Here is a 12,912-nt window from a genome sequence, read left to right on the forward strand (position 1 = left end):
GAAATAACATAGTTTTTGTACTTTATGATTTTAAGAAGGTATCCATTGGTTCCTATTTTATTGAGAGCTTCTAACAGGAATAGGTTTTTAATTTTGTCAAATGCTTCGATCTGCTAATATGATGCTTATGTATTTGATTGACTTATGATAACTAATGCTTTCCTAATACTAAAACATTCTTGCATTTCTGGAACAAGTTCTGCTTGATCATGACATTTGCTTAGTATGCTGTTGGGTTCTATTTTCAAATATTCTACTTAAGATTTCTGCATCAGTATTCATAAGCAAGATGGGTCTGTAGTTTTTTGTTGTTGTTGGTAAATTACATATATTTTTTGTAAGTTATATTTTCCTAGAACATCAAGTCTCCAGGTCTTTCCCTCATTGTGTCACTAATACATGGTTGAAGTATCCAGAGGCTATAGCAAAAAAATTTGTTTTTTCCCAATTTGGCTCCCATCACAATAAACTCAGGGAAAAAGTGGGTGAGAATCCAGCTGTATTCCATCAAACCAGATATTAAAGAGATCTGCAAAAATGTAAACCAGCCACTCCTCTCAGTAATTTTTAAAGGAGAACAGAATTTTTGTTTTTCCTAAAATTGTTATTTATGTTAACATGCAATGGGTTTTTAATTATTTAAAATTTTAATTAATACATAAATATTGTTTAAATTGTCAAATTTAATATCAAATGTGGTAAATAGTAATAGATACAACCCACATAAATGAAAGTTCTTTTGGGTCTTCAGTAATTTTTAGGAGACCCCAAAATTGCTTCTCTTTTGATGATTACTGTCCCCTTGCCATTTCTTATTTTGTGTCTTTGGGCTTCCTCTCCTTTCTCAAAATTAGGTTGGCTATTGGATCATTTATTTTTGTTAATTTTTTTCAGTGAACCAGCTTTTTTGATGTAATAGAGTCAGTTTTTAAATCTCATTATTTCTCCTTTTATCCTTATCAATTTCTTTCTTCTGCTCTCTATTTGTGTTATTTTCCTGCTTTTTATTTATTTATATTATGTTATATATATTATATATAACAATATATATTACACATATTATAATTATATTTAATTCATTTATTTTAATATTTATCAACATAGATATTTAATACTATTAATTTTCTTTGAGCACTGCTTAGCTGTATTGGTGAGATTTTGACGTCTGTTTTCAATATCAGCATTTTCTAGAAATTCTAGGGCTCTTTGATTATATATATTTCAAATATCGTAAGTAACATGGGTTTTTAAAATTTTCCTTTTATTTTTCTAGGCCCCTTACAAAATATTGCAAAATTTGAAATAGGAGAACTTGAAAGCATGAACTTTTACTGTTTATCTGTTTGTACTTTGCAAGCCTCATGCACAGCTCCATGCCAGGTTTGTGATAAATGAGTTTGGGCTAGATCCCCTCTGAAATTCCTTCCAATTCTAAGATTCAATTATTCTAAAAGTATGTGTACAGATTTTTAAATTCTTTTTCTTTAAAGGTATTATTTATTTATTCGAGAGAGAGAGAGAGAGCACACACAAGCGGGGGGGGGGGCAGACGGAGGGGGAGAAGCAGATTTCCCACTGAGCAGGGAGCCTGACCCAGGGCTCATCCCAGGACTCCAGGATCATCATCTGAGCCTAAGGCAGATGCTTAACCAACTGAACCAACCAGGCATCCCTTTAAAATTATTTTTTTAAAAATAGTTGTTCCTCTCCTCAGAAATATTTTATGGCTCTCAGAGAAAAAGCAAATGTCTTCGTTGTGTGCCTCACACTTAGACTGACTGCAGAAAAGTAGAAAATTTCTTACAGGAGGTGAGTTTAGAATAAAGTGGAGGTGGCAAAAGGGCAGGAGACTGAATACAATTCTGGCCATTACCAGCCAGGTCCCCCTGTTCTCAGGGCCACTGCCCAATGTTACTTCATTGCACTAAAGGCCTATTACACTGTGTTCTGTTGACAGCAGAAACTGCACACACTATTTATCTCCAGCAAGGGCAATTGTGCAGCAAGGAGCCCAAATGACTCCTATTTATACACTGACAACATGAAACCCTTATGCCAGCAGCTTGTTACTACCCATTAAATAACATACCATCTATATTTGGAAGTATGCTACCACTCTCAGCATAATTCAGAAGAAGCAAAGTGGCTGATTGGTAAGTTTTACGTTGTATTTGTTTCATGGTTCTGTTTGATTGCCTGAAATCTGTGTTCTGAGGATTTGCCAGGTGTTTTCTCAGAAGCACCCTTCTCTTTTGTGCTCTCCAGTATACATTCTCCCAGTAGGCACCTGGTTGGCATTTTACCTATGGGCTGGCGCACATCTACCAAAATCCAACTTTGGTTGTTTTGTTTTTTCCCAATTTGGCTCCCAGCAGACATACCCTTACTCACAGCAGAGTATAGAAGCTTATACTCATTTTAATATTGTATTTAAATACAGTGTATTTTAAAATGAATCACTTCCTTTCATACAGAGTTCTATCTTCCTCTCTTCTATTTTACAACCATGGCACCTTTGCAGGTTTGTTGGAAGGCAACCACACCTAATTCAGGAGTGGGAATGGGAACACTGGCTTAACCCCAAGAGGCTCTGGGCAGCCACCAGGAGGAATTTAAGCTTCCTACTTGTGTTTATCCATGATTATCTGCCACATAGTACTTTTCCTCAGTTCATTTGGATGCAGAACCTGGCATGAGGAATCCTTCGCACAATGCCATTTAAATGTTTATTGGTTTTTGATAAGCTCCTTTTTCCATGAAAGGAAAAATACATGTATTTTGTGATCCTGGAAGATTCCCATCTATCGGTCTTGGACTTCACTATGAAAGAAGGAAACCTGGGATGGGTGTGAGTGAAAAAAAATGGCAATATGATACACATTATTAATGTTCTCCAGCCTTAGTCCTTGTAACCTTTCATTAGATTGATCCAGTCACTTAGAGTAAATGTTTTAATTAAAATTATATTTCAAATAGCCAGCAGCCCTGAGGCTTGAAGCAATTGTAAGGAATTAAGGATAGTGCCAAAGAGCCCAATCCCATTTTCCAAGGTACACTCTGTAGAACTCCTCCTGCTGTCTTCACTGGGCTGGAATCGGTCGGCTCTGATCCAGAGGTTGACATTGAGTCCCTTCCCTCATTGCTGTCTGAGTACTTTGGCATGCACAGCACATGTTGCTATCTGTTGAAGTTTCCTGACCTGTTCATTCCAGGTGGATTTTGATTTGAGCAGCTGCTACTTCTCCATTTTTTTTAAAAGATTTTATTTATTTATTTGAGAGAAAGAGTGAGAGACAGAGAGCATGAGAGGGGGGAGGGTCAGAGGGAGAAGCAGACTCCCCGCTGAGCAGGGAGCCCGATGCGGGACTCGATCCCGGGACTCCAGGATCATGACCTGAGCCGAAGGCAGTCGCTTAACCAACTGAGCCACCCAGGCGCCCGCTACTTCTCCATTTTAATAATGGTTATAATATTAGCTTATAGCTCAGATTCAGCTAAACAGGAAGTCTAAGATCTTAGATTTAAAAACAGGTTGAGTGGGGTTGCCTGGGTGGCTCAGTTGGTTAAGTGTCTGCCTTTGTCTCAGGTCATGATCCCAGGGTCCTAGGATTGAGCCCGGCATCGAGCCCTACATCATCAGGCTCCCTACTCAGCGAGGAGCCTGCTTCTCCCTCTCCCTCTGCCCCTCCCCCCATTTGTGCTCTCTCTTGCATATGCTCTCTCCCAAATAAATAAATAAAATCTTAAAAAAAAAAAAAGACAGGCTGGATGAACAATCATCAGAGATGTTATACACTGGATAGCAGAATTGGACTAGACTAGCACACTTGGCATTCCATGGAATGGAAGCAGAGATCACCTTGGGGTAAAGGTACAATAGGTCAACTGAGCGGTGTGCCTGACCTGCTGTCCTGCTTTAACCAGAATAAATTTGATCTGTTTTATACATTAAGGTTCCATGTAAAAAACTTTTTTGAAAATAAAAGGTGTTCTATTACAAAAAAACTAAGCTTCAAAACTAATGTATTAAAAATAATACTTATGGTTTATAAATTTCCTAGAGAATGCACAGATTCCCCCAGGCTTTTAAGACTTGCTCTCTATGATTGGAAGAACAAATATTGTTAAAATGTCTATACTGCCCAAAGCGATCTACATATTTAATGCAATCCCTATTAAAATACCATCAGTATTTTTCAAAAAGCTAGAACAAACAATCCTAAAATTTATATGGAACCATGAAAGATCCCAAATAGCCAAAGCAATCTTGAAAAAGAAAAGCAAAGCCGGTGGCATCACAGTTCCAGACTTCCAGCTCTATTACAAAGCTGTAGTCATCAAGACAGTATGGCACTGGCACAAAAACAGACGCATAGATCAATAGAACAGAATAGAATACCCAGAAGTGGAATTACAACTATATGGTCAACTAATCGACAAGGCAGGAAAGAATATCCAATGGAAAAAAAAAAAAAGACAGTATCTGCAACAAATGGTGTTGGGAAAACTGGGTAGCCTCAGGCAGAAGAATGAAACTGGACTGCTTTCTTACACCATACACAAAAATAAATTCAAAATGGATGAGAGACCTAAATGTGAGACATGAAACCGTAAAAATCCTAGAGGAGAACGCAGGCAGTAACCTATAGTTAATAATACCATATTGCATATTTGAAAGTTGCTAAGAAAGTAGATCCTAAAAGTTCTCATCACAAGAAAAAAAACCTTGAAACTGCGTGGTGATGGATGTTAACTAGACTTAAGGTGGTGATCATTTTGCAATACATACCAATACCAAATCATTATGTTGTCCACCTGAAACTAATATAATGTTATAAATCAATTATACCTCAACCAAAAAAGTATTAAAAAGAATGTCAAAAAAGAAAGAAAGGAAGGAAGAAAAAGAAAGAAAGATAAAGCTAGTCTCTCCAGCTATAACAATGTTCTTTGAAAGGGCAGTCTTAGGGAAATGTGCTCAGTCAATCCATGAACTTAGCTTAGGGGCCAAACTCTGGCTTCAGAATTCTAAAGATCAGATCTAAAGCCTTGATAAATCTCTAACCTGTTCCCTTGTCTTCAGATGATCCATGGACCCATTTCTTTACCTTAAAACAGAAAAACAGATCCCAACAGTACAAACTTGGAAGAGATATTGTGAAATTCTTAGATCATTCAACAGGAGAGAAACTCTAGAAATTTCCTAAGGAAAAGTTATGTTTCACTCACACGTACTCAGTCTACTAGGAAATTACAACCCTAAAAATAGGTACAAAGTCCAGCTCAAGAGGCCACTCTTAATGAAATCCTTGTATCTGTAATTCTTTGGTCCCACCCTAAATTGAGCTTCCTACAGGTCTAGGGTTCCTTTTGCCTGAATTCATGTGCTTCCTGTAGTCTGACCTGAGCATCTCTGCCCTAGCTCCCGAGAGACTGCTGTTTCTGGTTCACAGCTTTAACTCTTGGGCTCGGGCTAACATCTCTATGTTCCTGAGAATCTTTTCTTCCACAGAGGAAGAAACCTTCAACTCTGTTTCACAGTATTTGGTCTCCTCTGGAGGAATTTGTCAGGTTTCTCTTATATGCACAACAAGAATAATTCTATACTACAGTCATTTATTCATGGAGAAAAAAGAGACTATTTTTATACATGAAAGTGGGTATCACCGGTAGTAAGGGTCTGAAGATCAGAGCAGTAAGTAGTGACTCCTCTCAGGATCCTTTTTCTAAACCACCAGACTTGGTTGGATACTTATGTACTTTATTATTTAACTACTTATAATGATCTGTTCAATATCTATCTTCCCCATTAAGCTCTAAACTTCATGATGACAGAACCTTTATCTGTTTTGTTCATTACTATATTTCTGGGACCTGGTAGAATACCAGGGAGATAGTAGGTGATCAATATATACTTGGAGATTAACTGACCAATGTTAAATTAATTGCTTAATATCTTAGGGCTTTAGTTTTTTCATCTATAAAACCAGGGGATAGAGTAGATCATCCTCACAATCTTTAGCAGATGGAGCTAAATTGTGTCATGATTTGCGAAGTGTTCTGATGTCTGCAATTTACTATGAAATGCATTAAAAATATAAGATGGATTGTTGGATGCATAGAGGGATGGATAGATATGGGATAAAGCAAGCATAATACCATGTTAGTTGTAGAATACAGGTACTGAATATAAGGATATTTATTTTACAGTTACTTCAACTTTCTGTGTATCTTAAATTTTTCAAAGTAAAATGTTGGGGAAAATGTGTGGTTCAGAATACCCTAAAACATAGACTTTGATAGGAAAAAAAAAGCTGAAGAAAATAATTCAATATAAAAATCACCAACAAGAGTTCAAGATTAAGAATAGAGTGAACAGATGAAATAAATGTATACATTTTAATAAAATTTTGTGAACTTGCAAAAGAAACAATAATTGTATTGTAAGACTTTAGAGGAGAGACAACAATCACAGGAGACTACTGTATTGTAAGTAGTACTTACAATAATAAGTAAGTAAGAGACTACTGTATTGTAAGAGACTCACTGTATTGTAAGACTTTAGAGGAGATACAACAATCACAGGAGACTACTAGGTGGAAAAAAGTGCTCCATGGAGTAGGTGATATTTCAGCTGGGTATTGAAGGATTACATGATTTGGATGGGTAATGAAAATAAGAAAAGTAATTTTTAAGAAGCTGAGGATAGCTAAAAATGATAAAGTGAATATATGTTTAGAGCAAGAATGGGAAAACAAGGACAGTGAATTTTACATCAGCTTAGCTGCAACTAAAAAGGGGGAGGTAGGGTGGAAAAGCAATAATAATAATAAATAAAATGTGTTAGAATCTTCCTTATAGGGGCACCTGGGTGGCTCAGTCGTTAAGCGTCTGCCTTCAGCTCAGGTCATGATTCCGGGGTCCTGGGATCAAGCCCTGCATCGGGCTCCCTGCTCACTGGCGAGCCTGCTTCTCCCTTTCTCACTCCCCCGCTTGTGTTCCCTCCCTCGCTGTCTCTCTCTGTCAAATAAATAAACAAAATCTTAAAAAAAAGAATCTTCCTTATATGTGTGAGGTGCCTGCACATAGCACTTTCCATTAATTATCTCATTTAATCCTCAAAACAACCATATGAGATATTACAACTACAATCATACGAGTAGGGAAACTGAGATTTACAGAAGTTTAGTCATTTGCCCAATATCACACAGCTAGTAAGTGGTAGAAATGGTACTGAAACCAGGTTTGTCTAACTCCAAAGCCCAACTACTTAACCATTAGACATAATGCCTCCCTGGTAAATTGAGGCCACACTCTATACTATTAACTACCAAAATAAGGAGTTTGGGTTCCACTTTCTAACTGGAGATCCATTGAAAGATTTTGATGATCAGAGATCTTAAAAGAAGTGTACCTTGTAGAAATAAGCAAGAGATTGAAGCCAGGAAGCACAATTAGGAGACTGTCACAAGAAAAGGTGTGAATAAAGGTCTTACACCAGAATAATATCTATGGAGACAGAATAAAGGAATAGTCTTTAAGAAGAAATAATTTATTGACCTCTTCCTACTAATATTATATTGAGAAATTCACTGCTTTAGTATTAAATAGTCAAATCAAAAGTGTCTTTAGGAGTTATATTGTGTTAGCTCAGTGAAACTCCAAATGCAAATGAGCAGCCCAAATGTCATTCCAGTCCACTCACCAAGCTATTCAGGTCTCAGGTCTGGTTTGAGAATCTTTAGAGTATTTTTTAAAAAGATTTTATTCATTTATTTGAGAGACATAGAGAGACAGAGAGAGCATGACTGGGGGGGAGGAGCAGAGGTATAGGGAGAAGCAGACACTCCACTGAGCCAGGAGCCTGACATGGGGCTCAATCCCAAGACCCTGAGATCATGACCCAAGACAAAGTCAGACTCTTAACCAACTGAGCCATGCAGGCGCCCCTACAGAGTCTTTAGATAGGTCAGGATTGGTTGAGACATCTACAGGACTCCTTTGCATCTAGTCTTTCAATTCCCTATCACTACCCATGAGCTCTAGAGTGGATCCAAGAATCCAAACCTGTGTCATACCATCAGTAATCCAACAGAGCTAATCCCCTCCCCCAAGAATTGGATCTAGAACAACCAGGGTTTGTTAGGCAGTCACAGAACTTAACCTGATCCACTGGGATGGCTGTGGCTTTCTGTTGCAAGCTGCCTGAAGGAGTTAGCTGAAGGGTGGAAATTCTTATCAAAAGAGATATATATGGATATGGAGGTGGATGAAAATGAGAGGGGTGGTGTTTCCTGGGGAACATTTATTTACACATGGTGTGGGGTCCCTGAAACAGCTCTCTGGTGTTCCTTCCTCCCCTTTCTCTCTCTCAGGTTATTTCCTTAATAAAGTGAAAGACTAGGGAGTATGGACCATGAAACAAGAGAAGAAAAGATTCCTGAAAATATAGACCAGCACAAATGTGTGTGTGTGCATATGTGCACGTGTGTGACTATATCAATATCCAAACAAGATAGAAAGCAAGTTCTCAAAGAGTGATAGGGTGTTGAAGAGGGAGGCTACATCAGACAGAATTAGTAATTGCATTATTTTCCCCACATGTTTACAATCAACAGGCTTTGAAGTCCAAGGAGATTTGTAGAAGGAAGAGTACCATTCAAGTGGGAGTCCAAAGCTCAGACACTCAGAAATCACTTGTAAAGAGGGATAGTCTCATGGGGCTGTTGTGAGAATCTAACAAAAAGATAGATGAGTCAGTGCTTCATAAACTGTAAAGGGTCTTTAAATTGCAAGGTGCTATATAAACTGTAAAATACTATACAAATAAGGGATGATGATTATGATTATTTGAGGAGGAAAACATTATTCTGAATGTAGTCTGTGGCTTGAGAATAGACAGTAATAAGGTTATTTTTTACAAACAACAGAACTTCCCTGTTGAAATGCATCTTCTCTCTTTCAAAATCAATAACCTTGATGGGGCTTGACATTTATTTCAAAGAGAAACAATTCAAAACATATGAAACTCCTTTAATGGGATTAATTTCCTTTAGAACCAGTTTATAAACCACCCCAAATTATCTCATTAATTTATAGTCACATTTCGTTTTGAGCCTTACATGTTATCTAGCTTAACCATGAGAGTTGACTCCAAAAGAATTTTACATGTTTTTTTTAAATCAAAATTCACTCCTTAAAACAATAATTCTTAACCGTTTTTGTGTGTGTGTGCGTGTGTGTTGAGGACCTGCCAAAATGCACAATACCCAGAACTGTTTGCATGGGAATCTGTGTTTTCCCAGGTAAAGAACTCCTGATGTTCCACAAGTTACAGAAATTCAAATTTGAGCGTTACAGATCTAAGGACAATCATTTTCTGAGCATAAGCAGCAGGCTTGTTGGAATAAATGTTTAGGCTCCCAAAGGAATTGTTTAAAGGAAACCACACCACTGTAGGAATGATCACATGGTATGAGTATCTAAAAATTAGCCCATTAGAGTCATATAGGGTTTATGTTGTCATTTCCATAGCTCCAGTGGTTTTTGTTGTGCTTGTGCGTGTGCGTGCGTGTGTGTGCGCGCGTGTGCGTATATGTATGCTCTTTGCTAGTGGGATGCTTAGGGCAGCAGCATTTGCTTCCCTAGGTGTCTACCCTCAGCTCAACTTAACCAACTTAATCTAAAAGAGCCATAGCCCTAGGAAAAGGCAACTAATGGGCTGAAATTGCCCTAGAGGCCCACCTGGTTACAGGAGAAGATGAAAGGCATGATTGGCATTTGTTTAGCTGCTCCTGGAGGAGTCCTGGCCAAGGGAGGATTTGGGGCTTCCACTGGTGTTCTCCTTATGAAACAGAGAGGATTTCGTGATCCTCTCGCACACCAACCACTGTTAGGAACAGACTTTAGATGAATTAATTCATTTAACTACTTTTTATTCAAGTATAATTAACATACAGTGCTAAATTAGTTTCAGATGTACAATATAATGATCCAACAATTCTATACATTTTTCACAGCCCATCAAAATAAGTGTACTCTTAATTCCCTTTATTTATTTCACTTATCTTCCCAGCCACGTCCCCTTTGGCAACCACCAGTTTGTTCTCTGTATTTAAGAGTCTGTTTTTTTGTTTATTCCTTTTTTCTGTTTGTTTTTTTTTTCATTTGTTTTGTTTCTTAAATTCCACATATGAGTGAAATAATATGGTATTTATCTTTCTCTGACTTTTATTTCACTTAGCACTGTGCTCTGTAGGTCCATTCATGTTGTTGTAAATGGCAAGATTTCAATTTTTTTTCTATGGCTGAATAATATTCTGTAGTCTATATATACCACATCTTCTTTTTTAAAAAAAGTTTAAAAATTTTTCAAATTTAAATTCAATTTAATTAACATATACTGTATTATTAGTTTCAGAGGTAGAATTCAGTGATTCATCAGTTGTATACAACACCCAGTGCTCATTACTTCAAGGGCCCTCCTCAATGCCCATCACCCAGTTACCCCGTCCCCCCACCCACCTCCCCTTCAGCAACCCTCAGTTTGTTCCCTGAAGTTAGGAGTCTCTTATGGTTTGTCTCCCTCTCTGTTGTCCTCTTATTTTCCTTCCCTTCCCCTATGTCCACCTGTGGGCAAAATCACATGGTATTTATCTCTCTCTGACAGACTTATTTTGCTTAGCAAAATATCCTCTAGTTTCATCCGTATCACTGCAAATAACAAGATTTCATTCTTTTTGTTGGTTGTGGTATATACATTCCATTGTACATATATACCACATCTTTATCCGTTCATCTATTGGTGGACATCTGGGCTCTTTCCATAGTTTGGCAATTATGGACATTGCTACTACAAATATTAGGGTGCATGTGCCCCTTCGAATAACTACATTTGTATCCTTTGGATAAATACCTAGTAGTGCAATTACTGGGTCATATGGTAGCTCTATTTTTAATTTTTTGAGGAACCTCCATATTATTTTCCAGAGTGGCCACGCCAGTTTGCATTCCCACCAACAGCATAAGAGGGTTCCTCTTTCTCCACATCCTCACCAACATCTGTTGTTTCCTGAATTGTTAATTTTAGCCATTCTGACAGGTGTGAGGTGGTTTGTCATTGTGAGATTTTGATTTGTATTTCCCTGATGCTGAGTGATGTTGAGCATTTTTTTCATGTGTCTATTGGCCATTTATATGTCTACTTTGGAGAAATGTCTGTTCCTGTCTTCTGCCCATTTCTTGACCAGGGTTTTTGTTTTTTTGGGTGTTGAGTTTGTTAAGTTCTTTATAGATTTTGGATACTAACCCTTTATCTGATAAGACATTTGTAAACATCTTCTCCCATTCTGCAGGTTGTCTTTTAGTTTTGTTGATTGTTTCTTTCACTGTGCAGAAGTTTTTTTTATCTTGATGAAGACCCTATAGTTCATTTTTGTTTTTGTTTCTCTTGTCTTTGAAGATGTGTCTAGCAAGAAGTTGCTTCAGTCAAGGTCAAAGAGGTTGGTGCCTGTGTTCTCCTCTAGAATTTTGATGGATTCTTGTCTCACATTTAGGTCTTTCATCCATTTTCAGTTTATTTTTGTGTATTGGGTAAGAAAGCAGCCCAGTTTCATTCTTCTGCATGTGGCTGTCTAATTTTCCCAACACCATTTGTTGAAGAGACTGTCTTTTTTCCATTGGATATTCCTTCCTGCTTCATCAAAGATTAGTTGACCATAGAGTTGAAGGTCCATTTCTTGGTTCTCTATTCTGTTGCATTGATCTATGTGTCTGTTTTTATGCCAGTACCATCCTGTCTTGAGGATTACAGCTTTGTAATATGGCTTGAAGTCCAGAATTGTGATGCCTTCAGCTTTGATTTTCTTTTCCAACATTCCTTTGGCTATTCTGGATCTTTTGTGGTTCCATACAAATTTTAGGATTGTTTGTTCCAGCTCTGTGAAAAATGTTGATGGTATTTTGATAGGGATTGCTTTAAATATGTAGATTGCTTTGGGTAGCATAGACATTTTAATACTATTTGTTCTTCCAATCCATGAGCATGGAATGTTTTTCCATTTCTTTGTGTCTTCCTCAATTTCTTTCCTAAGTTTTCTATAGTTTTCCTTTACCTCTTTGGCTAGGTTTATTCTTAGGTATCTTATGGGTTTTGGTGCAATTGTAAATGGAATAAATTCCTTGATTTCTCTTTCTTCTGCCTCTTTGTTAGTATATAGAAATGCAACTGACTTCTGGGCATTGATTTGATATCCTGCCACTTTGCTGAATTCCTCTATGAGTTCTAGCAATTTTGGGGTGGAGTCTTTTGGGTTTTCTATATAGAGTATCGGGTCATTTGCTAAGAGTGAGAGTTTGACTTCTTCTTTGCTAATTTGGATGTCTTTTATTTTTTTTGTTGTTGTTGTCTGATTGCTGAGGCTAGGACTTCCAGACTATGTTGAACCACAGTGGTGATACTGGACATCCCTGTCATATTCCTGACCTTAGGGGGAAAGCTCTCAGTTTTTCCCCATTGAGAATGATATTCACTGTGGGTTTTTCATAGATGGCTTTTATGATATTGAGATATGTTCCCTCTATCCCTACAATGTGAAGAGTTCTAATCAAGAAAGTATGCTGTACTTTGTCAAATGCTTTTTCTGCATCTCTTGAGAGGATCATATGGTTCTTGTCCTTTCTTTTATTAATGTATTGTATCACATTGATTGATTTGCAGCTGTTGAACGACACTTGCAGCCCAGGAAAAAATCCCACTTGGTTGTGGTAAATAACCCTTTTAATATACCGTTGGATCCTATTAGCTAGTATCTTGGTGAGAAAGAATTTTTGCATCCATGTTCATCAGGGATATTGGTCTGTAACTCTCCTTTTGGTGGGTTCTTTGTCTGGTTTTGGGATCAAGGTAATGTT

Source organism: Neomonachus schauinslandi, chromosome 1 (assembly GCF_002201575.2).
Source record: "Neomonachus schauinslandi chromosome 1, ASM220157v2, whole genome shotgun sequence".
In the NCBI taxonomy this organism is placed as follows: domain Eukaryota; kingdom Metazoa; phylum Chordata; class Mammalia; order Carnivora; family Phocidae; genus Neomonachus; species Neomonachus schauinslandi.